Genomic DNA, 24,280 nt, shown 5'->3' on the forward strand with positions numbered 1-24,280 from the left:
GAATTTCAGTTCAGACTTGGCCACAGTGATCCACGCTCTGGTTATGACCCTTATAGATTACTGCAATGTGCTCTACGTGGGGCTGCCTTTGAAGATTGTTCAGAAGCTTCGATTGGTCCAATGAGCGGCAGCCAGGTTGCTCACCGGAGCAGCATCCAGGGAGCATACAACCCCCCTGTTATGTCAGCTCCACTGGCTTTCAGTCTGCTACCGAGCACAATTCAAAGTGCTAGCTTTAGCCTATAAAGCCCTAAATGGTTCCAGCCCAGTTTATCTTTCCAAATGTATCTTTCCCTATGAACCACCTCAGAGATTAAGATCATATGGGGAGGCCCTGCTCTCGGTCCCACCTTCTTTACATCCACGACTGGTGGGAACGAGAGACAGGATCTTCTCATGGTGGCTCCTCAGCAGTGGAACTCCCTCACTAGTGACATTAGTTCACCCCTTCCCTCCTAGCTTTCAGAAGGAGAGTAAAAACCTAGCTCTAGGATCAGGCCTTCAGAGACTAGCACAGTGTAGTAATGCAATTGGAATATGTGCAATAATTACAGAATGGCTATACAATTTTTGGATAGCGTGATTTTTAATATTGAACGTAATTTTAAAATGTTTAATATGTATTAATTTTAATTCAATTGATTTTCAGCTTAATGTTTGCATGTGTTTAAGGCATTGAATAATTCCCATCTAAGCCGCCTTGAGTCCCCTTTGGGAGAGAGAAAGGATATACATAGGGTAAAACACATTAAAAATTAGATTCCAGTTTTCATATTTAGAGGCAGAGGCTGATGAGGGATAGAGGTTGTTGGACAGAGATTTGGAAAGCATAGATGCAGGTCTTTACTGAACCAGTAAAGTTTCTTAGATTAGTTGCACTTTTTTATTTCTAAAGGTAAGGATGGAATTGGTCAAGCACATAGCTATTTTACTCTCTTTTGGAGGGATGCCCCCCTTCGGTTGTCCTAAAAGTTTGGAAGCTCTTCTAGAGCAGCATTATATGTGGCATGATAGGACAAAACTCCAAGGGAAAATTGACAAGCCCTTAGATATATGGATGCAAGGCCTGACTTAGTACATCTGTGCAGCATCCTCAGCTCCCACATTAATATTTAAATCTGGGATAACATGTGGGCCCAGCTGTTTTCATGGTCCCCTGGGCCTCTATTGCTCAATTTTGGTGGCTCAGTGATAGAACAAACGGCATTTAGATCTTACAATTAAGTGAAACTTCAAACACAGACTGACTGAATTTGTTAAAGACATAAATACCCTCAAAATTAAGTTTTCAACCCCATACATTAAAAATGATTTCTTTCTTATCGGGGGAAGGGGTTTTTTTTTTGCTTCCACTCCATCATGCCCTCAAACAGGACACAAAATGAATTTCAAGTCAACTGCATTTTTTTTCATGTCAGAAGCGACTTGAGAAATTGCAAGTTGCCTCTGGTGCAAGAGAATTGGCCGCCTGCAAGGATGTTGCCCAGGGGATGCCTGGATGTTTTACCATCCTGTGAGAGGCTTCTCTCATGTCCATGCATGGGAAGCTGGAGCTGACAGATGGGAGCTCACCCCATCCCACAGATTCAAACCGCCAACCTTCAGGTTGACAGTTCAGCCGGCTAAAGGGTTTAACCCATTGCGCCACCGCAGCTCCTAATGACGCTAGTGTGCAACCCATTTTCAGTGGAGAGTATAGCAAAGAACTATTGTTTCAGGACTGAAAAGGTGAAACTCTGCTATACAGCACTGGCAGGATTTAATTTATGAATGTTTTGTGATGCCATAATACAATGATATTGTTATAAAGATGCATTTTGGGAGAAAGGCAGGAAAAAAATTAAAAAATACTTGGCATTGATGCTTCTGGTTATAAAATGCTCTGTATCAAGGCAGAAGGTTAACACAGGGCCCTTCCATACAGCCATATAACCCAAAATATCAAGGCAGATAATCTACAATATCTGCTTTGAAGTAGATTATCTGAGTCCACACTGCTATATAATCCAGTTCAATGTGGATTTTATACAGCTGTGTTGAAGGGGCCGAAGAACCACACCGAAGCAATACAATTCTTCAAACAATGGAAAAAATATATACATTTCAACTATATTACCGAGAAAAATAGATTTTACATTGGAACTTAGAGCTATGATCCACAAACCACTTCTGATTTAAATCCTCTGTAATTCACATGAAAGTGAAATCTAAACACATTTACCATTAATAAATGTCATTGTAACCAGAATATTCATGCCACTGACTTGAGAGATGTTACACTAATCCAGTTTTAGTATCCTGCAGGTTGTACCATTAGTACTATTTCGTTGATTACATAAAGTATTAAATTCCTGAGGTTTGTTTTACAATACCAAAGAATCCCGAATATTTTAATTTGATTGGCACCACCAAATCAAACTATCACCTACTGTGGTTTTCTATACCACTCTTACATATTTTCAGTTTTAAAACCCTTTCACTAGTTGTTATTTTAGAGGAATGTGATACATAAACTTAAACATGTCAGACACAGTGTTCAACACTTCTAATGATACATTACCTTCTTATTACTGAACTCCCTGAGGAAGTTTGGCAGACATCATTCAATCATCAAGGTATCATTACCAAGTTTTTAACTTTCATCTTCAGTACCTTAGAGCTTCACGCTTCTTAATTCATGCTATATCTTAGTTTGGGGCGGCATGGTGGTGATTGTGGAATCCTGGATCACCTTAACTGGCCTATTTGAGATCCCCCTTGGGTGGCAGATTTTTTGTTTTTCAAATGAAATGGCTTGTTCCAAGCTACATATTGATATAACTTGCACGTTTTGATAATAAGGGAGAAAGTCCCAAGAAAAATAACTATCAAATCAAGTCCCGTTAAGCAGAATTAAAGGTATTGATTTCAAAAACCAATCTGCTTATAAAAACTACTGATGTTAATTCTTAAAAACCGCACTGCGGTCTACTTGCAATATGAATATTTTCTAAGGGTCTATAAAGGCAATATGGCACACTTGCACAAAACGGAACTGTTCTCACTCCCCTTTACTTCAAACCAGGATGAAGAATACTTCCCAGTCTTTCCAGTCCTCTATAGTACGATTTGAAGGTTGCAGCTGTAGTGTGACAGGCAGATTTACACAGATTTCTACTGGATTCAGCTCAAGATGGTATCCTTGAAGTGACTGGCTTGACTCTGAAGGAGCTAGGGGAGGCAACGGCTGACAGGGAGCTCTGGTGTGCACTGGTCCATGAGGTCATGAAGAGTCGGAAGCGACTGAACAAATAAACAACAACAACAGCTCTTTCATGAGCACATGTTCACCATTGGATACACCTCACAGAAAACTGCCTCACTTGTAATATTATTATTCAGTACAAGCTAACCAAGGTGAAAAAGGAATTTGCAAAAGCTGGGTTGCAGTTAAACATAAAAAACCCAAGATTATGGCAACCAGACTGATTGATAACTGGCAATTAGAGAGAGAAAACATGGAGGCAGTGACAGACTTTGTATTTCTAGGTGCGAAGATTACTGCAGACACAGACTGCAGCCAGGAAATCAGAAGGCGTTTACTTAGTGGGAGGAGAGATATGACCAATCTCGATAAAATAATTAAGAGTAGAGATATCACACTGGCAATGAAGACCCGCATAGTTAAAGCAATTGTATTCCCTGTAGTAACCTATGGATGTGAGAGCTGGACCACAAGGAAGACTGAGATAAGGAAGATAGACACTTTTGAACTGTGGTGTTGGAGGAAAGTTTTGAGAGTGCCTTGGACCGCAAGAAGATCAAACCAGTCCATACCCTAGGATATAATGCCTGACTGCTCACTGGAGGGAAGGATATTAAAGGCAAAGATCCTTACACTTGTATTCAACTGCAAGCAGAAAACTCTGTAGATAGAACAAAATATTTTTAGAAACTCTTCTGCTGGAGAAAACATTTCCAAATCTGACCTGCTAACTTGAATTATGCACCCCACTAGAAGGTTTTAAATATTGTTTCAGAGAAGTAAAAAGTTTCAGACTCTTACATTGGGCTTGGAGCCAACAGATGAACAGAAAAATAAGATGCGCAATATGGTTGAAGAAGTCCCGAGCTAATAGGCATTGCCAAAATAAGAAAACTCTTTCCATCATCTCTCAAGTGTCCATCAATTACCACAATACATGGGAAGCCACTCATTCTTTTCTACCTTGACCAGTAAATGAGAGGAAAACTAGGTACGTACAAATCTTGACTCTTATCCCGTGTTTATCAAGGGGTAAACAAAAATCAGACTGGTTGGGATTGATTGAAGTAAATTTGAGCAAATGTGCAGATCACAGATCACATGCAGATCTTTTTTGGTGGGTCCAGGGCAACTCTTGGAACCCCCCCCCCCCCAAGACCTTCCAAAGCCACTGGCATTTCACCATTTTCCAGAGCCAACTCACTTTCACCTGTAAAACACATTCTGAGATTCTTGCTTGTGAACTGACTGTCAGTCAACTTCCCGATTGTTGATAGTGGTATTACCAAAGTTCTTAATTGCTTGGCTTAAATGTATATTTATTTAGCTTGCAATCCTAAGGTATATTATGAATTAGACACCATTTGCCCCCAAAGATCTCTTCTAGCTTGGAATGGAAAATGGGATTCAGCAAGTACACACAGTCAACATTCAGCAAAAGTTCCTCTTTCTTGCAGGAGATTATCTTGCTGGATTATTATGTTGGCATTTGTTTTATGGAGGCATTGAATGTTTGCCTTTTTATGTTGGAATCCGCCATGAGTTCCCTGAAGGAGATAGGGCAGAATCTAAATAAATAATTATTATTTTACTGACACAAAAACACAGTATGTTACAGCAAATGAGATATATATGCTGGATTTCATATCACAAAATCACAAATCAAACACTTCCCAAGCGTCTAGGACTGTGTGATGTATAACAATAACAATAACAATAACAATAACAATAACAATAATAATAATAATAAACGTCACACAGATTGCTAGGCAAAATTTATTTGTTTTCCGTTTTCCATGAAGATATGACATTGTATGTGAAAAGGGTCTTATCTTCTTTCATGAGGCAGTAACAGTGAATCAGTTCCTTGTTAAAAACCCACCCTTATAACCAGGTTAAAACCCAAGAGAAACATAGTCAGGTGCAGAGACATTCACTCTTAGGAATTAAATATATATTCCCACAGATTGCCTGACGGAACATGGATAAATGACTTCCCTCAGCTGGGTGAGATCAGGAGATTGAGACCAGATTTTCACACTTTGGTATTTGTCCTGCAATAAATAAACACACACACACAATCCCCCCCCTTGTTTTTCTGCACAAAATGGAATGTTTTGAAAATAAAAAACACTGTCTTTTGAACAAAAGAGAGATTAAAAAAACCAAAACCATGGGTCCCCCCTTTATAAAAAGGCTTGGGGAAGTGTCTGAAGTGTATTGAAAGTCCTTTCTTAGTGAGGAGGAGAAAATGACTGGTATGTTCCACATTCTCAGACAAGAGCTCTTTTTAGGAGGGTGGTACCTCCATAATGAAAACATGCAGCCTGTGACAAATGTAACTGGTGCCAGAAATGCAGCTTGGCGAGTAGCCAGGGCATAGGATTTAAAAATTTCTGTTGAAAAATCTATGCATATGTAAATTTACTGGTGTTTCTTTCCTTGTGAATATTCAGGCTGCATATATAACACTGCTATCCAGACAGGCAGCTTGTGCAATCTTGCTGTAGTTGTTGGTTTTGATGAACAGAAAGCTTATCTTTGCATGAGCGCAGTGTGAATGGATAGCACCACTTGTACTAGACAGAGGCAGGTTTTATGGTAATTTCTTCTTTTACACCTTTCCCAACTTACACATCCTATCATCTTCATCAGCCATGACTCATAACTCCGGCTAGTCAGTCAAATTAGGTGCTGACAAGAAGACCTGAGGCTTGCAGAGTTTGCACGAGGATTCTTGTACAAAAGAAGGTGGTTACAATATAATACAACACATTACAATACTTACTCATTGTCTTACTACCAGTACAATACTATGTTTCATGAGACTGGTGATTCCAAAATTTAAAGATGTTAAATGTGTTTTAAAAATGACATTTGCCGTGGAATTACATCTTCTAAATGAGGGAGTCTTTTGTGTTCACATTCCGATCAAAAGATTTAAATGAAAAGCTCTGGCTTCCATCTCTTCATAATCCAAAAACTAACAAGAACACAAGACCACCGTAATTCTATTACAATGCCATAAAACTACCTCGGAACTGGAAATTTCAAAGGAAAGCTCGACATGCCTGTGAAATTTGGCAGGCATCCTGGGAGATATTTTTCTGAACATCTGCAGCGTTCTTAAAGAAAGGTTGACTGACTTGCTCATAGTTTACATTGTTATAATGAATAGATGTTAATGACTTAACCTTGGCAGAAAAGAATGGGACCAAATGTAATAAACATTCTATGCTCCACTTACTGAAAGTTATCTACATGTGCACACATAAAAGACCCACGCAAATCCTGGAAGGTGGTTTTTTTTTAAAGCCCTTTCCCTTCAACATCTGTCTACCTTGAGCACCAGGCCTCTATTGAAAAGTTCCTCAATTTAAATAGTAATTTGTGAGTTATCTGCCCTAGAAAGAACTAGTCTTGTCATATTTTTACACTTAAAATGGCATTTAAAACTCATCCTCCCCCTCCCAGAAACAGAAGGCGTTCTGGATTGTTGTAGGTTTTTCAGGCTGTATGGCCGTGTTCTAGAAGCATTCTCTCCTGACGTTTTGCCTGCATTTATGGAAGGCATCCTCAGAGGTTGTGAAGGTGTCCTGTTTTGGAGCGATTCCAGATGTAAAATGATATGACCTCATTAGATGGGGTACTTTTTGGTGGCATTTGCTGGTTTATTTCCATTTTGTGAAGCCCGCCAGCTCCCATCCCATGACATAGAGCTACTTCTGGCAGGGCTCCATCGCAAAAGGAAAGGTGAACTGGCACACATAGGAGGCTCCCCGTGTTACATAGAGATTGATGGGGTGTGTGGAAGCTGGGAGACGGGCTACCCCCACCAGGCACAGCTGGATTCGCCACAATGCATAACGATTCTGGTGACCAGTATGATGAGGTCCATAGAGTCTATTAAAACAGGTGGTGTAGGCCTACTGGGCATGCCTTCTACTTGGTCCAAATAAAGGACCTCAAAAATAACTTAGCACAGGGCCTCATTTGTTTGAAATCCAGCACTGCTCTTACTCATGAGGTTGCAATAAGTGGAAGCCAATTTGACAGAACATAATATCAACAACAAACAGAACCTAGCTATGCAAAACAGTAACAGTTGTTCACGTGATCCTCACATGCTGAAAAACCGCTTACTGAATCACATACAAAATCAGTGAACATTTGCATGCATGGAAGTTGTCTACAAAGCAAATGACTAAAGCACAGGTTCACATGAAAATGTGATCATTCAGCACTTGATAACTGGCAGCTGCATATGTGAAACACTGAGGCAGTACTGGGTGGCATGAAAACCTTTGGTGTTTTATGTATGATGGCTCCTTCACCTATAAAAGTCATCAAGTATGACTATGGATGAGTGAACTAATCCATAGTGGCTCTTGGCTCTCCATGGTGATTGGAGTGGGGAGTAGAGAAGCAAGAGACTGTAATGTGAACCCACCCTCATATTCCTGCTTAAATGGCAGACAGGTTGCCTTGCAGAATTCCTTGACTTTCATGTTATAGTAAACTGCATCAAAGAAAGAAAATAAATCAGGTTGGTAAAGCATGGGTGTCTTTCTGTCCTTCCCTCCTCTCCCTATTTTTAGAAAAAGCTTCTCACGGGAAAGTGACATTCTAAAATAGCAGCTCTACAAAATGTTGGTTTCCTTAAAAAGGTTGAATTCATAAGGATGGTGTTTTTATAGTCAGCAACAAACATTACATCATCCAGGGCCACATATATTACTTGTATATGAATCCCGGAAGGCGTAGGATAGTGAAAAAGAGATTCGTCACACACTCTGCAAGCCCGAATCCAGTTTCCTATCCTCAGCTGGTGCTCAAGACTCTGACTCCAGTAATAACTGTCTCTCGCTGAGATGAAAGTCCTGACAAACACATGTTATCTTGATTAATGTGTGCTTTAGACCTCTGTGTAGAATATCCTCATGTATTTAAAAAGAGAGAGATTTATATTTGCATCATGCACAGAGATAGGCACACCATTGTATACATTTATAAATATTATATGAAATAAATATGTCTGGAAAAGGATTTGCCTTTGAAGCTGAAAAGTAATGCAATTAGCTACTCCTAACCTGCTGAATAGAAATGGCAGCACATGTACTGCATCACTATCATTGTCTAGGGATGCCAACGGCTCTCTAAAGGTTATTTAAGTTTGTGTTAAAGTTTGTGTTATATAGTCCTCAGTTTTGTTCTGAAGAACCAGACAAGATTCCCTGCATCCTGGTGAACTTCAGGGAGTAGCTGTCTCTCCTCCTTACCCATATGATTTGTTTCCATCCCGCTGTATCCCATCCAACTCTACTCCAATCAGTACCGGAAAGGAATGAGAGACAATGATTCCTGTCTGAATGTGGAGGAAGTACTATCAGTAACCATCCAGGATGATATGTACTGGCATGTTTCATATCTTTTGTCAGTCTGGATCTGCCCGAAGATGCAAATCAGAGCCAAAAGTGGTTCAGCCCAGCAAAATGCGTGTGAAAGACAAGAGTCTTCCAGTTGTGGAATCCAGTTCTAATGACTGAGCTTGGATGGTACATATTTGATTGAATTCAGTATTTCATCTACATGTCACACGGACCATCGGAAATGACAGTTTTGCCTTCCAGGTCTATGAGTCTAAGGTATTTGAAATGTAGGCAGCTATAACATAAACACGCGTAGAGCTCAGAGTGGTTAGACATAAACAGCTTAGGTTCTTATAGCACAGCAAAATACCGTATCATTAGAAAACCTCAGTACAAAAATATCTTGCCTTGCATTGCATAAAAATACAGGCAGCAGCTATTTTTAAACCACCAAATACCTACATATGCATTTGAACAATTCTGGAGCATAGATCTCAGTATAGATGGAGCAGGTAACCATCTATTCTGAGATTGGTTGACACAAAACATCTGAAGAAAGATGTCCATACACTCAAAAACAAAAGCAAAAACTGGTTCAAATTTAAGGAAGAGCCTGTTAGCCTCTTCTGTCTTATATATATATTTTTCCAATCGCTTAAACATATTTCCATTTTGATTTCTAAAGAAAGAAACCACCCTTCCTTTACATGTACTAGACTTGGTCTTATTCTCAGCTATGCATGCATAATTTCTTGTAATTGGGTAAGTATATAAGGAGAGGAAGATACCCAAAGACTTTTTAGTCCAGGAACCATCTGCAACAGTTGCCAGGCAAATGTTACCACCAGTTAGGCAGGAAAGGAACCAGGCTCTCCTGTTTTCTTCTCATTAGCTATTGGTACCTAGAAGCACGCTGCTTCTGAAAAATGTGGTTTTGTTTAGCTATCATAATTAATAGATTCCACTATTATTATTTATCAATTTGATTAATATGTTCTCTAGAAATCTCTAGATACTCAGGATGAGTTCATGGTTGGTGTTCAGTTATTCTCTCAGGTTAAAAGAAGGGTATTTTATAATTTACGGGTTTTGTACTTTTGTGGTGGTGGTATGACCCTTCAAAAGTGGAGAGCCTACTGTATTTAAAATACTACAGACATTTTTGCAGCATTTTTTCAAGTTTTATGCCATTGCCATTTTAATCTCACGAAACAGTACCACCTTCGCATCTTCAAGACCCTCTGTGAAACCATGGGAAATAACAAATGCTATATTTTGACTCTACATGGGCTGGAAGCATACAATAAAACCACACTGGAGGACCTAGAGAGTACCACAAACATTTCTAGTGTGAGTGGGGAGGAATACATTGCGGAGCAATGGTAAGTGAAACCATGAACTTTAAGTCAATTGATATAGTATAATCATACTATACTACTTTATAAAAAATAATTAAAAGCATTGAACAACAAATTTAATTACTGTATATACTCGAGTATAAGCCTAGTTTTTCAGTCCTTTTTTAAGCTGAAAAAGTCTCCCTCGGCTTATACTTGAGTCATGTTTTTATTTTATTTTACTCTATTATTATTATTATTATTATTATTATTATTATTATTACATTAATCATTTTACTCTATTATTATTATTACATTTATTATTTTATTCTTTATTATTGTTATTATTACATTTATTATTTTACTCTATTATTACTGTTATTATTACATTTCCATTATTTTACTCTATTATTATTGGAAGGATATGTAAACACATTTACTCTGAAGAAGGTTAGAATAATGCTTTAATCAGAGGACAGTCTTATCTTAACTTACAGTTTTATTCGAAAACATTTAACCTACCGATGCCTCAATTAATGCAATATTATTGGTATCTATTTTTATTTTGGAATTTACCAGTAGCTGCTGCATTTCTCACCCTCGGCTTATACTCGAGTCAATCCGTTTTCCCAGTTTTTTTGTGGTAAAATTAGGTGCCTCGGCTTATATTTGGATCAGCTTATACTTGAGTATATACGGTACTTAGATTATTTATACCTGGCTCTTCAGCCACAAAGGCTCTCAGAGTGGCTTGCAAAAGTTAATTTGTAATTAACCAGACCACCCACTCATATCGAGGCTTCAATTATGTTATTGCTGTTGGTTTTGATGCTTGTTTTATATTTTGTATAATGTTGTTTTAAGTTGTTTTAAATTGTTGTTATGCACTCTAATGTGCTATGTTTTAACTCTATTATTTGAGCTTGGCCCCATGTAAGCTGCCCTGACTCCTTTCGGGGAGATGGAAGAGGGGTATAAAAATAAAGTTAACATATTATTATTATTAATTTGCCTTCAGACATGCAATCTAAATAAATATAATAATAAAGGAGATGTAAACAAGATCCCACTGAGCTGTGTCTAGCTACCTACCTCCCACTCTGTGGCCAGAGGAATGGCAGTTGACAATACTTGACAAATGGCAGCAATGAATTACTTTATAACCTCCATAATTAATAACTGGAATAAATTACTTTTAACAAATTAAATTTACTAAGTTCTAGCCAGATACATCTTCCAGAATCCTTGAGGCAATAAATTCCAAAAGAGAATGTGTAAAGAAATATTTACGTTTGCTTTCCCTCGATTTATTGCCAACTAGTTTCACTGAATAACACAAATTCAAGTATTACAACAGCAGGAAACAAATTTGCCATCCATTATATATGAATACCATGCATCACTATAAATCTCTCTGACAGACTAATTAGGCCATCCTTATCTCCAAATGCCGTTTTCTATAGCAAAGCATCCTCAAGATTAGGCCTGCACAAACTGTGATCCGTCCAGATGTTTGAGGGCTCTTCCACCCAGCTAAATAAAATCCCACAATATCTGCTTTGAACTGGAATATATGGCAGTGTGGACTCAGACAACCCAGTTCAAAGTAGATATTGTGGGATATTCTGCCTTGATATTCTTCTGGGTTATATGGCTGTGTGGAAGGGTCCTGAGACTCTATTTCCCAAAAGTCCTATAATTCCAATAGTCAGGAATTATGCGAGCTGAAGTCCAAAACACCTGGAGGGCCATAGGTTGTGCAGGCCCACTCAAAATGGAACATTTTATATTGGAGAAAGAATGAAAGTGTGCCACTCTTTTCAGTTGCCTTCTCCTTCACATCCCTACTGCTATTCTTCCCATAAGATTCCAAGCATCAGGAACAGACTGTAACATACTAAATTATGTAATCAAAATTAAACCCTGGGAAGTTAATGTAAGCATAATATTGTAATGAAGTAAAAATAGCATAAGATGGGATTCATACTTTTCAAGCAATAGATTATTTTAATGAATATCATCTTGCACCTATAGAGCCACATGGGCCCAGGTCTTTTGATTAACTGGAACCAATGATTTTGTGCCCTTATGCACAGCCATAAAACCCAGAATATCAAGGCAAATAACCCATAATACCTGCTGTGAATACAGCAGATATTGTGGGTTATCTGCCATTCAATCCAGTTCAATGATTTTATACAGTTGTGTGGAAGGGGCCCTAGAATCAAATCCCGAACTGATAAAAAATTGAGTTGAGTCTTCCTGCCATCCCTAACCCACTGAAATTTGGTGGTACCTTGACATTCAGTACCTCTGCTTTAAAACAAAGTCCACTTCTACACTGCCATAGAAAACCCAGATTATCTGTTTTGAACTGTATATGGTAGTGTTGACTCATATAATCCAGTTTAAAGCAGATAAATAGGATTATCTGTTTTGCTAATCTGGATTATATGGCAGTGAAGAAGGGGCAAAAGTGATTGTTGAGTATAAGCACACCATTTTAAAGATGAATGCATTCAGGAGTACAACTAAGGCTGGATCTACACTACTCTATATCCCAGGAAATGATCCCAAATTATCTGCTTTGAACTGGATGATAAGACTCTACATTGCCAGATAATCTGTTATAAGCAGATAATCTGGGATAAGATCCTGGGATATACGGCAGTGTAGACCCAACCTGATTGTCATATTTCAAAGAGGAATACAGCAGTGCAGGACCAAATTTAAAGATATAGAAAAGTTTTGTCTTTGTTTTTGCTACGACTGCAATGAGAATTCTTAGGGGCCGAAGGAATGCATAGGGATCCATATAATTCATGGGCTATATTCTAATGTGACAGTTCAAACATATGAACATATTCTTTCTTTAATTCATTATTCTTTTTTTCTAAAAATAGTACCGAGAAGCAGATAACAATGCTAAAATTCAAATAAATGCACAGATATAAACGACACACCAACAACCTAGCTACAAAACACACTCTTCTCTCAACCATGTTGTCCTCACGTCAACATCCATAGAAGTGCAAAAGGCTGCAGCATGATGCACAGAGGATGAGGCAGCATGTGATATTACTTCTCCATCTATAGATAAAGTTATTATTATACCTTATTCACAAAAATATTGCATTAAAAGTAACTAGTTAATTGTAACTAGCTCTGGCCATGCCCTAATGGAACAACATTTCAAACACATCTATTATTTCTGCTTCAATAGCTGGCTGAGCAAACCATTGGCTTTTACCTAGCAATCTCTTGCAATGATCTCCAGGCAAAAATGTTCTCTCAGTATGAGAAACTTGGACATTTTTAGGCCTCCAGTCATTCATGTGACATGCCAAGGTCAGGGGATGCATTAGGAGGGATACTGAATCATATTTAAAATTCCTATGAAAGACAGAAAGGAGATAAATTGCAGACATTATTAACCTACTGAAATGCAAGAGGAATACTCGGAGGAGAATGACCTGGGGCAAGTGTTTCTATTTGGTACATCATGGCCTTGCACTTTAAAACCTGTGAATATATTTAACACCAAACAGCAGGCAGCCTAATTTAGTGCTGTATGCGACAACGGTAAATGGCAAATCTTACAACTTTCCATTTGTTTAAATACTAAACTATGCTTCTTCTGGCCATTAAGGAGCTTCAAGAAGAAGTCTATTAAAACTGATACTCTTCAAGCAGTATAAAATCACAAAAATGTCTCCAGCTAATTCTGTCTTGATGCACCTCAGAGCTGGAAACTTGAGCCTATTGAGGTATTTAGGATATTAACTGAATCAGAACAGCAGGAATCCAAAGATGTGCAAGAAAGATATCTGTGACGGGAGAGATTGATGAAGAATTGATCCCTATAGGAACAAGAATGTGATAGTTTTCGAAATAGTTCTACACATTCTAAGAGGGAGCAACAGTCTGGAATTTACTACACAATGAATACAAAAACTTGGAGTACCAAGTTTTGCAAAATTGATTCTGTTCCTACTTTTTCTTTAGCCAATGCAGTTAGACTCGAACAATGCAAAAATGTAGGTTCATAATTCTGTCCTGATTTTGTCCAATACCAGTAGTAGGCAAAAAATTCAGCTTCCAAAATAATGACTTCTGTGTTGAAGGAGATTCTTCATTGTTGCTGTTCCTGGTGTTATGAGTCAATGAAGAATCTCATTCAACATAGAAGTCATTATTTTGGAAGCTGAATTTTTGACTACTACTTGTATTGGACTCAAGAACTTTTGCAGCTCCAGGACTTATTAGGACGTAGTTGTTTCCATATGCTTTATTTTATGTCTGTTACTTATTCCGTGAATAGTATATCCTTTGTTGAATTATAATATGAGAATTGTACATTTACTAATGTAATTTTTTAAGTATTTTTGACCTAGTAATACAGCTTTAAGTAACTTCCTCTTAGACAGAGTTGCCGAAATTAGATCCTGGTTCCATTTCTTGCGCGTTACACAAATACATTGTTGTTTTGTTTGATGATGTTATATATATTTGTGCTTTACACACTACACTTGGAAGATCATCATTCTCAGACAATGAGGGATTGCCTAATTAAGTAACCTGTTCACATAACCCATTGTGTCTTTGAGGATCAACTCATTTTAGCTTGCCTTCATAAGTAGTAGACACTTTCCCTTCACATGTATCCTCTACCTCTGCTATGAGGCAGGGAATTTATTCCCAACTTCATATTGAATGTGAAAAGCTCAGTGAAAAGTCAATGACAACCTCAGCTTTCCTTCCCAGATGTTCCCCTGCAGGCAATCCTGACACTTTCACTTGTGGCACTGATTCAATACACATTTTGACGAACAAGATTACTGACTCAGGATATGAAATCAGTTCTGAATGTTATATTTACAATTTTTTTTGGAGAGAAAAAGAATGGATGGTGGAATGAGTACAAAGAATCTCTAAGGTAAAATAGACACCATAGAAATGTATCTTCTTCATAGAAAGGTAGTTATTTCTAAGCCATTCTTCTGTAAATAAAGACATAGAAAATCCAGATACAAGAACCAATGAGCCCCACCATCATCTCCATGAGGTTCTACGCATATGCAGAAATTTCTAAAAAGCTAGACCTTTTAGGGGTATTTTCAGGTGAAGTGTAGCTTGGCCAAAAGGGCAACAATGATTTTTTTGGTTTCTTCCCCCGACTGAAAAAGTTTGGGTTTGAACCCACTTTGTAAGTAAAGGATTGCTTCTGAGGACTATTGATAATATTAATGATAAAGAATGAAAAGGCAATAAAAGAACAATAAATTAAACTACTACATCCCAATGTTCCAGTTCCCTTGGGAGCACTTATCTTTATCACCTTTCAGCTACATCTATTTACACTTTGCTAATCACATATAGTTAACTCTATTTCATGCTGATGAGTGACATGTAACATCAACCCATATGAACCAGCTCTTCTTGAAACCTCTGAAAAAAACCTGCAATTAAAAAAAAAAAGAAAACAAAATGTTGATCCTGAGAACAATATTTGCTTCTTAAAGGCAGACATGATGTTATGCATGTTAAGATTTTCAAGATTTGTAGGGTGTGTTGGGGGATTCCTTAAAACTGACACATCCTTTCCCTTAGGCACTCTCAAATTCTGAATTGGACTAGAATGATGATATAGCCTCCTTCTTGTACCAGACGCAGGCAAAAAGCAAGAGGTTCTGCTCAAAACATTCCTAGGGTGCCTTGCCAAGAAAGGCTTTTTTCCCCCAGTGAGAAATGGTGTTTGTCTCTCAGGACCCATCTACACAGCCTTTTAATGCTGGCTGGGAAACGGATAAGCCTGAGGTGTCTAAACAATGCATCAGGCTAATCCAGTTTAACCTGGAGTAAACCTGCAAATCCAGTTTACTTCAGGTTAAAAAAATATTTGGGAAGGTCTGCAACTTCCCAGGTTATGGGGTGTGTGAGGTCTGACTTTTGGTATAGCATTTGATACGCATATTCTCGGAGAGATAGTTTCAGTACCAACAAGTCCCATGACAGTAAGAAATAAGAAAGGTAATTCTGTGATAAACATAAAAACACAGATCTCCAGGAAAATTTAAAAACAAAGCAGACAAGGATAACCTCAATCAGGTGGGAAATTCATCCCAGCAACAACATATGAAACATATGAAGTAAATGCTCTGTTCTACCTATTGCTACACAAGTGTTTTATTGCTTTATATCTCCTTTTTCACCCAATATAACCCAAAGTATAACAAGGTCCAAAGTATTCTGATCTAAATCCAAATATTATTCCCAACAGCAGACCCATTAAATCAGACCACACTTTTATAAATTCATTCCTTTACTGGGCCAACTCCAATTAGGCCACAGCTTTACTGTAGCGCAATGGTTCTCAGCCTGTGGGCCCCCAGATGTTTTGGCCTACAACTCCCAGAAATCCCAGCCAGTTTATCAGCTGTTAGGATTTCTGGGAATTTAAGGCCAAAACATCTGGGGACCTACAGGTTGAGAACCACTGTAGCACATTAACCCAATGTAGCACATTATTTTTCTACTCCCAAATAGAAAAATAAAAAGGGAGAACATCTTAGTAGACTGCGAAAAATCCCTTGACCAAACTGATGTGTTTCAATAGCTTTGCCTTTATGGTATACTTTCAGGATCACTAGGCCAAATTCTCCTATGGAGAAAGCCAAAGCCAAAGCATGTAATGGCTTTTAACCTACTAATGACCTTCTGCTTCTTCTGGAGGGAAGAGCTGTCGCTGTGAAAAAGTTAATTAGTCTCCACAATAATTTAACTTGAAGACGGTACTAAGCAGAGATTATCAATTGTGTTGAATTACAGCTGCCGGCTTTTACACTTCAGATTATTATCCACCAAAGATTTATTTCCTAATACTATTGGAATCTAGCCCACATATGTGAAGACAATTTAAGGTGTTAAATGAGATGCTTGCACTAAACCACAGCTCTTTCTATGACTAGTCCCATGTGCAAATAAAAGTCTTTGTAACACTGTTTACATCCAGTGATCTTACAACTAGAAACAGGCATTCCTCAGTAACCACTACAAACTGTAACAATTGTAGTGGCCTTTTTCACTTTCAACGGCACAATAACAGCAGACTAAATGTGAGAAAGCCATGTAGCTATATCTGCCAATGTCAGTACCTGATTTTAAAAATTTGGTTGGTGAATTAACTCTAGTTGAGCGCATCTGAAACATCAGTTCATGGACAAGATTGGGGGTAAAACTGAGAAATAGGGTATTGGAAGAACTGTGCAAACCAATGTCTTCTGCCACACAGATAATCTATGATACTATTCAAGATGTTTTTATCAATGGGTCCTCCATGTTATCCAATATTCTTTTTGGAAGGCATTTTGGCCACTTGTTGAAGTTCAGCCTGTGATTGTGTTTCAGGATCAGGGTGCTTTGGATGTGGGAAGTGATGTCAATGAATTTCAAGATGGCAATGGTTTGGTCAATGATACTGATGCAGAAAAGGGCCAGGAGATCCCTGTGCAAAATGTAGTTTGAGAATGTCCCTGAAGGGTGTGGGGATGATGTGTACTCCCTGAATTGTTGCCAGAGAGTTCCCAGGATTTGGGGCTTGAAAACAACTGGACCCTGGCCCAGCTGCAAAACTTAATGAGCAAATAGATAGGAGGCGGGAGATTAGTCAAAACAGGCAGACCAAACAGTGCCTTTGGCAGTCTGCCAGAATCTGACAGAAAAAGATAAGAAAATTTCAATTAAAGCGAAACCAATTTCTGAGTGCTTGAGATAGCTTAACGAGGGGATAAAAGTTCCAAGTATGGGAAATATAGTCAGACGAAGCATCGTTTAGAATCTAGTGTAGTTCGTGCCCTTGTTTCATGGAAGCCTTGCTGGGAAGATTCTTGTCTAAGTTGTTTCATGGTTTGGATTCTTGGATTATATGAATGTCTACTCATGCCTTGGATTAATGTTTTCTGGTTTTCTGAATTATAATAGAGAAGTGTGGACTTTGCTTTTATGGACTTTGCTGAACTTTATCCTGGACTACTTTTGCTCCTGCTTATCTTCTTACATAACTGGATTTACCTATTCCTTTAAAGTGCTTTTTACTTTGCTGTTTTGTAATCATCTTCAATAAAATGATTGTTTTCTAATCAACGGTGTGGTGTTTACAGTCAGAGGGCTTTTCCTGTCCTGAAGTGCAACACCACTAACTGAAGGAATGACTTCACTTAAGCGGATGATGGCTCACCCAATAATGTAGAAAGGAAACTGAAAATTTCTGTTTCCACATCCTCATTCACACACCTGCTACTACTAATATTCTTGGGTGGACCATCCTTCTCATCATACTTTCACAGATACTCTGATGTATAAACATGAGCTGATAAATGTGACACCATTCATTGCAGTGAGGCGTGAATCTAAGTGCATATTAAAATCTATCATATGAGCTCTCTTTTTGTCTGTAGCCTAGAAATATTTGAAAAAAGAATATATAAGAGGTCACAGCTGATTTAACAGAAATCTATCCAGGAATCCAACTGGCAAATGTAAGCCTTTACCCTGTTTATTTGACAGTAAATCCAAAAACTTAATTACACATACCTACTTAGGAGATATGCCCACTCACATGGAATTCACCACAACAGTAGAGACTTGTAAAGTTACTGAGATGTTTTTGTCATCTTGAATTACAGAGTGAAAATAAAATGTGATACCACAGTATAGCAATGAAATTTATTAAGTGCAAAAATTGACAGTATTAAATCACAAAATACATACATTTTTAATTTGACGTAGTATAATCTCTCAATTTCTCCATGCCAGCATATTTCAAAAGAAGCTATAGTCTAACAAGTCTGTGGCAAATATGACTATTTCAACCCATTCAACAGTACAAAATCTATGCAATGCACTTCCTACTCTGCTTGCGAAATTACAGCCAGGGACTATCATGGAACAATACTTCCAATGTCAATTTCTAGAATGGGTTGCAAACAAACTTCGCCAAAGATATGGACAGGAAGCCTACATTTGGGAATTCATGCCCAAGAGAATGTTTGGACAGAAATTACAGACTTAGCTTGAATCACATCTGGAAGGATTTTCCTCTCCTAAATGGCAAGGGTCAAGCCTGGGATGTGTAGTGTGTTTGTTCATAATCAGTTACCCCTAAAGAGGGGCAGATTATTCCAAGTTAGAGAAAAGTTTGGAAGCTTCTATGTCAGTAGATTGAGTCCAGGATTTGGTCTAAACGTTTATGAAGCTATCCAAGGTGCTGAACCCCACCCGAAGGTAGATCCAGAACATTATATGAATAGATAACTCCTTTAAAGTTCTCACTGAAACCTGGAGCAAATTCACCAGCACCATGTGGCATGGGAGCCTGGACACTGGAAACTGACCTTAATTAGCATTATAAGCTTTATTACTAAGTACTTGGAAATATTATTAGTATATAATACTTTATTACTAAGTATCAGGGAAATAGTAGCCCTACTCAGGCATATGAGCTTTTCCCATGACATGACTCCTCTAACTCTGTGCTTCCTGTACTCAGTACATGGGCCCTTCCAGACAGGCTCTATATCCCTGGATCTGATTCCAGATTTTCTGATCTAAACTGCATTATATGAGTCCACACTGCCAGATAATCAGGGATAAATAGAAAACTGGGATCAGATCCTGGGATATAGGGCCTGTCTGGAAGAGCCCTAAAATGATAATGTGAGAGTGCCCATTTACCACCCTTCAAAATCTACAAGCTATGGTAAAAAATATTCTGGAAAAACTGAGCACAAGACTTTTTTAGAGGTGGGGTCCTGCTTCTCTGTGTTATGACATTTTTACAGTGGTAATATTTGTTTGTTGCCTGTTTCCTTTTATTTTCTTATTTTCTGCACATGCTTTAAACTCTTTTATGTGATCATCTCTAGAGTTCTGGCTAAAACTCATCTAAAATCTTTACAAACAGAACTATAATGGTCTATGCCATGCATACATGCAAAGAACCCATCTTTGGATGGGCTGCTGACTTAAAATGAGCCCTGGCAAACTTCTAGGCATATCATTGGGAATAAACACTTAATATGTGCACTTGTATGCATGATTGAAAGCACCACACATACCAAAAGCTCTAAACCTTGTACTATGAGGCTATGTGAAAAACCATCTTCAGTATGTATATGTGCAAATTTCACACTGTTTTAACTATACATACACACCACAAAGCATACACATTAAACACATATCACTCATTGAGTATGTAAGTTTACAGTTTTGGACCATTAATTAGGAGTTTTACACACCCTAATAACTACTGATGCAAAGAAAGAAGGGCTTGGCTTCCAGAACAGCCTTTCTATTGAGACACATACAACTGGAAACTATGTAAAAGAAACACAGTTCAGTTCCTTTAATGTGACATCCAGGGAGTTTCCAAGTAAGAGGATGAGTTCTTTGACACAGAAAGCAGAGACAGAAGGCACCTTGTTCTTGAACCAGTAAATTTCAGCTCTCAATTTTTCTCAGATTATATACGTTCATGAACACTATAACCAGGGATCTCAGCAAAGGAGGGAGGAGGGAAACCCACATTCATAGAAAACTGTTCATACTTGCTTGCTACAGATGCTCAAATGAGTTATTGCTAGTCAGATATGGATGGAAGACGTGGGTATTTTGTCACTCTCTTCAATTTTATGCTACAACAGTAAAACCTAACAAACTCACATCGAGAAGCTAGCTAATTTTGATTTTACTCTTGCAAGACTGGCAATGTGTTCTCAACACTTTGGAAGGAAAAAAACCCTATGATTGAATGCATATGGCATTCTACTTTCCTAGATAGGAAGAAGTGAGATGGGAAAGTTAGAAACTCAGGCTATCATTCCTCAACCTTTCATTCTTATATGTGGCACTGAGCTATATACAGAACACAGTCCATTACTTCATTTCCTTTCCAGAGAAGCAATTATAGTAATTAAGTCACACATTTAAAGTAGTGCTGTGCCTTAGTATTAGGTCACTCGCTCGCTCTAGCTGTGGATGAGCAAAACAAAGTTTTGGATCCTGAAAACACGACACTAAAATATATGTATCTGGTTGATCTTCGTTTCCAGAAGTTCATACATATTTAAACATAGCCAGACAAACTAAAACAAATTACTACACCCTGCCTTTGTGTTATAAAAGGGTTAACTTGTTTAATACTGCCTGGTAATCTCAAATGGAGAGAAACAAAGTTTTTTTTTAAACTTGCTACAGCTGATCTAGATGTGCTGGTGAAACTTCACATGTGTTTTCCAAAGAAAAGAAACTAAATCCAAACATGATGTTCTGCTTGGGTAACCTCTTAGATCAGTGTTTTTCAAACTTCCTAATGCCCTGGCCCCTTAATACAGTTCCTTATCTTGTGGTGACCCCCAACCATAAAATAACTTCCATTGCTACTTCATAACTGTAATTTTGCTGCTGTTACGAATTGCAATGTAAATATCTGATTTGTTGTTCATTCACTCAGTCGTTTCCGACTCTTCATGACCTCATGGACCAGCCCACGCCAGAGCTCCCTGTCGGCCGTCACCTCCCCCAGCTCCTTCAGAGTCAAGCCAGTCACTTCAAGGATGCCATTCATCCATCTTGCCCTTGGTTGGCCCCTCTTCCTTTTTCCTTCCATTTTCCCCAGCATAATTGTCTTTTCTAAGCTTTCCTTTCTAAATATCTGATATGCAGAATGTATTTTCATTCACTGGACCAAATTTGGCACAAATACCCGATATGCCCTAATTTGAATACTGGTGGGATGAGGGGGTGGGTGGGTTGATTTTCTCATTTGGGAGTTGTAGTTGCTGGGATTTATAGTTAACCTACAATCAAAGAGCATTCTGAACTCCACCAATGATGGTATTGAACCAAATTTGGCACACAGAACTCCCATGACCAACTGAAAATACTGGAAGGGTTTGGTGGGCACTGACCTTAGGTTTTGGAGTTGTAGTTCACTTACATTCAGAGAGGACTGTGGTCTTAAACAATGATGGATCTGAATCAAACTTGGCACGAATACTCAATATGCCCAAATGTGAACACTAGTGAAGTTTGGGGAAAATAGACCTTGACATTTGAGAGTTGTAGTTGCTGAGATTTATAGCTCACCTACAATCAAAGAGCATTCCAAACCCCACCAAAGATAGAATTGGGCTGAACTTCCCACACAGAACCCCCATGACCAACATAAAATACTGTTTTCTGATTATCTTTGGCGACCCTTCTGACCCCCATGACCCCCCAGGGGTCCCGTCCCCCAGGTTGAGAAACACTTTCTTGGATAAATAGAAGCAGAAGTATTCTAGAACCTTAATATTTTATTTCTATGTCGACAGCTACACTTTTACTGGAAAACAAAAGTGGCTTGTATCTTTCTCCTCGTGATTCTTTGGATCCAAAACAATACTTAGCTAACACAAACCAACTGTGTTGGCCACACCTTAGTAGAAAACCCTTTTGTGACCCCTTTAACCTTACCATACCCAGAATAAAAGGCTGTGCTAACAGCACAGGATTAGCACTACGGGGAAGATTGTTTGGAGTGGAGAATAAATGTCACAACAGGCACTCAGAAGTGACGCAAACTGGCATCAAGAAAGTTTGGCAGGATTTGTCGCATAGTTACCAGCATACCACACAGAACAAACTTAAGTCACGCTACTCACCTGAGATTTTACTAATACCTCACATTTCCTCTACTAACAATATAATCATCACAATCAACTTTTTAATCCCCCAGCCTATGGAAACAGAGGCTAAGATCATGGGAAACACGGTGCAGCAATGCAAAAGTTGTCACTAAAGAAATCTATACTGCACAAGTCAGTTTCAATTTTAAAAAATGTTGTGTTTAGAAAGTTGGTAGAATGTTTGGGACAATTCCGATTCTGGAGTTATCTGCTATTTATTAAGGTGGGTTGATTCAGAATTTATCAGAGATATTATTTAAAGTATGGTATTTATTTGTGTTATTGCTAATGCAACAAATCTTATATTTTAAATAAGACTGAATTTCAGTGCAATGTAACAGCTGATAGAAAAATAGAATAGTATGATTTTGAGAAAAGTTGTTGATATATGATCCAAACTTTATTATTAGTCCCATCATCATCATTATTACTATTTCTATCCTGCCTTATTTCTCTTAAAAAGGGACCCAAAGCAGCTAACAAAAAAGCAAGACAATACATATTTTAAAACGTGAAAACACAAAAATATGGAACACTTCACAAATTTGTGTGTCATTCTTGCTCTGGAGCCATGCTATCTCTTCTTTGTATCATTCTAATTTTAGTAGATGTTCTGCTGAAGTGAGTTTTAAAGGCTTAATTTCAGTGTTTGCATAGCAAGAAAACATGTCAGCTAGCACACATATTTGTTTTATTTTATGCTTTACTATGATCACAAAAATAGCTACAGCTAAATTTTAATTGTATCTAACATATTTTATTTTTAAGACGCATTATAATTCTACTTAGTTTGGTAGTTTGTATAAACAACTGAATATACTGAGATAGGATGGAAGGAGATGATACTAAAAAACAGATCCTCTCAATTCTATGTTTGTACTATAATGCTATTGCAAAGTGGACATTTGCTGGAGAGAATGAATCATCACAAAAAGGTTGTTCAATCTTTTCTTCACCTGGAAATCTTTCTCTGATATTTTCTCCTAATCACGTGACTAGCTTGACACAAATTGCATACTGTAGTTTGCCAACACCACTTTCTGGACCAATTGATCCAATGATGGGAATCAAATGTTCCTGGGTTGGAGGAGAAGGCTGGCCCATAACATTTAGCTGCTTGAAATCAAGAACAAGATATCACCTTTCCATCATTCTATGTTCAGAATTTGTAACCTCTGGCAACTGAATCTTTAACACTGGTGTTATGACAGTGTATTTCAACATATCTGAAGGTTAATACAGGCAGTCCACAGGTTACGAACAAGATAGGTTCTGAATGTTTGTTCTTAAGTTGAATTTGTATGCAAATTCAGGTACATTTTTAAGTGCAACTCAAGCCAAACATGTGTTTGTTTGTTTGTTTTGGATAGCATAAGGAAGGCTTAACACCACGGTAACGTTTGTTTTGATGCCTATGCCCCTGTTCAGAAGATTTCAGCTCACTTTCTGTCTCTGTGACAAATGGATTTTGAAATTTTTGGTTTGTTGTGGAAACAAGGATTGGTAATAAATCTTCAGTTGAGACACCTTTCCCCATGATAACTCTTTCAGGAGTGAATTTCCCTTCCTAGGAGTAGATTTCTTTCACTTCCTGTTGTTTCATCC

General features: G+C 38.1%; 1 protein-coding gene and 1 non-coding gene across 2 annotated transcripts in view; both read right to left on the reverse strand.

The window, feature by feature from the left end:
• The window catches only part of GMDS (GDP-mannose 4,6-dehydratase), a 335,902-nt gene that overhangs the window by 47,135 nt on the left and 264,487 nt on the right, over positions 1-24,280 (reverse strand). The gene's annotated exons all lie outside the window — the stretch shown is intronic.
• Positions 23,197-23,302, reverse strand: LOC132775273 (U6 spliceosomal RNA). Its single transcript, XR_009631481.2, has one exon. It is a non-coding gene; the product is annotated as a U6 spliceosomal RNA (small nuclear RNA).

Source organism: Anolis sagrei, chromosome 4 (genome assembly GCF_037176765.1).
Source record: "Anolis sagrei isolate rAnoSag1 chromosome 4, rAnoSag1.mat, whole genome shotgun sequence".
Taxonomy (NCBI): Eukaryota; Metazoa; Chordata; class Lepidosauria; order Squamata; family Dactyloidae; genus Anolis; species Anolis sagrei.